This window comes from Triticum dicoccoides, chromosome 5B (assembly GCF_002162155.2).
Source record: "Triticum dicoccoides isolate Atlit2015 ecotype Zavitan chromosome 5B, WEW_v2.0, whole genome shotgun sequence".
NCBI lineage: Eukaryota > Viridiplantae > Streptophyta > Magnoliopsida > Poales > Poaceae > Triticum > Triticum dicoccoides.
In genome coordinates, this window is record NC_041389.1 from 280,548,703 (window position 1) to 280,551,740 (window position 3,038).

Consider the following 3,038-nt stretch of genomic DNA (forward strand, 5'->3'; position numbering starts at 1 on the left):
AAATCAACTAAATCAAAATGTTCTAAGTGAACTAAATAAACTAGCCTACTAAATCAACTAAATCATATCAACTAAATCAAAATGTTGCATATGAACTAACCTACTAAATCAACTAAATCAAAATGTTTTAAGTCAACTAAATCAACTAGCCTACTAAATCAACTAAATCAAAATGTTCTAAATCAACTAAATCAACTAGCCTACTAAATCAACTAAATCAAAATGTTCTAAATCAACTAAATGAACTAGCCTACTAAATCAACTAAATCAAAATGTTCTAAGTCAACTAAATCAACTAAATGAATTAGCCTACTAAATCAACTAAATCAAAATGTTCTAAGTCAACTAAATCAACTAGCCTACTAAATCAACTAAATTATATCAACTAAATCAAAATGTTGCATATGAGCAGGAGGGAGAAGGAGGGGTGACTCGAGGAGGGAGAAGAGAGTAGGATGGAGGAGGAAGGCGGGGCGAGGAGGGGCTGGCCGGCGCGGCCAGTTGAGGGAGGACGGAGGAGGAAGGTGGAGCGAGGAGGGGCCGGCCAGCGGCGAGTGGAGAGGGAGGACGGAGGAGGAGGCCGGTACCGAGTCCAGCAAGGAGGAGGAGGTGACGGCGCGCGGTGCAGACGGAGGAGGGGCGACGGGGGTGGACCGGCGCGCGGCACAGACGGAGAGGATTGAGTGGTTGTGTGAGTGGATCGGAATAGAGGAGATGGGGAGATGAATGACTTAGCAGTAGCGCGCTCTAGGAAAATACGCTACTGCTAAGCTATCTAGCAACAGCGCCTTTCACAATAAAGCGCTACTGCTACGTGTCAGCATGTAAAAATAGACTTTGTTCAATATATCAAAAATACATTGATCATCAACGATCTTTTTGTGTACAATCTGAATTGTCAATATGAGTCCTCACCGGTTTAGGAACAGGTGAAGATTCATATTGCAGCCACAAATTCTACACATAGAGTTCAATGAAGATCAAGTGCTTGTCAAAGTTTGAGAAGTAACATATTTAAGGTGGTAGAAACTCTCTTCACGGAGCGAGGTGGGACTAAATTTTTGTAGGAAACTTAGCAGTAGCACTTATCTGAGAAATGCGCTGCTACTATGCTACGTAGCAGTAGCGCGCTTCGCTATAACGCGTTGCTGCTATAACTAGCCTCGCGGCGGCCTCGTGGGAATTATAGCAGCAGCGCGTCTTTGAGAGGATGCGCTACTGCTATATTTGTTTCAGCAGCGAGTTTCGTCTGGGCACGCTACTGCTAGTTAGCAGCAGCGAGTTATTTTGAAGCACGCTGCTGATAAGATTCTGTGTATATGCTTTTCCCTAGTAGTGATAATTACACTGTAAAGCAATGATAATGCAAGAACTATATCTACATGCAATATTTGGCTGGTGGAGGCTATAAGTTTCATGGTTTTGCATAAAGCTAGTTTTTTCCTACAACAAAGGAATAAATTTTATTTAACTACTCCCATGTTGCCCATTATTTGAGAAGGTAACCCCAACTCAAATCCCAATTAAAAGTATCATCATTAACCCAACATCATAATTAATTAGAGTGACTTGATGAGATCACATCAATAGATTCAAGTACCAGATACTCAAGATGTCCATAACCAGAGACACGGCTAACCATGATTAGCTTATACACTCTGCAGAGATTTGCACTTTTCCCCACAAGACTCGACCGCATCCATGATCGGATGATCGAGACATAGCCTTTCTGAAGCATTAATTCTCTACTCCGGGTAGACAGTACCACCTACATCCCTCTACATATGCTAGTCTACCTCTTCAAGAGCTCACGCAACTTACTCAACTATGCCAGAGCCCATAATGGCTTGTGGCTGCACATGGAAGTTTCTAGCATGAATAATCTTATGATCCCTTTGAGCCTGGGTGGCATTCCATAGGATAATCACACGAGTACTCCGGGATTTCCAAAACAGACAACACTGGGTACTCCAGGTGCCTCAACCAATCCACCCAGATGTGTATTGAAGTTGCCACCTTAATGTTATCCATGATTAACATAACTCTCAAACTTCCATGTGTGAATCACGATCCAATCCCCGTCTACGAGCATGGTTAAGCAATAATAAGCATAACATATATTCCCGGGGTGATCAAAAGGTATTAGGTTCCTACCTCAAGCACTACAACCAAAACCACATGTTCCCAATCCTACCAATGCAATTGTTTGTGGGGCAGAACTAATGCATAGTAAACACTGGGTGTAAAAGAGTATGATCAAAGTGTAACTTGCCTTGCTGACGATATGCAAACTCTAGAGATTCGTAGTAACAACCTTCGCACTTCGGGTAATCTAGCATAGACAAACAGTAGCATACATAAGCAATCACTCAAACGAAACACGAGAGAAACCGAGAAAAGATCCAAATCAAACACGAAACAAGCAAACGGCTTAAACTAACAAGAGTCAAAACCTAACAACAAAATTAACATGTGAATTAGATCTTAACAGTAGGTACATGTGATTAGCTACGATTCGCAAAAATATTCAACTCAAACGGAGCAACGAAACTCAAAATACGAATAAAATAAGATCATTTACTAATCTGGACTAAAGTCAAATTTTACAGTACCAAAATCATGTTCAACTTGGTTAACTGGAAAGAGGGCTTCGAGACGAAGATTTTGGCGCTAGTTTCCTCTAATTTCGATAAACGAGTAAAAAGTTATACTAGTTTAAAGATCAGGGGCTGAATCGCGATAAAAATAATCACGGATAAGTCCCTGGCCGAAAATAAAATAAAAAGAAAAGACTGAAGAACGTTCGCTGTCTGAACCTATCCGGCGAATATCGTTCGTTAAACGAACGAATGGACGAATGTCCGCTAAATAAACTAAACCGACAAAAAATCGATCTAAAACAAAAATCGCAAAAACCTAAAAAAACGGGCGGGGGATCGGTTTTTACCGATTAATCGAACGGACCGGCCGGCGGCGAGCGGCAGGGTCGGCGCGAATGGCGGGGCGAGGCAGCGGCGTCGGTGCGGGGCAGTGGCGGC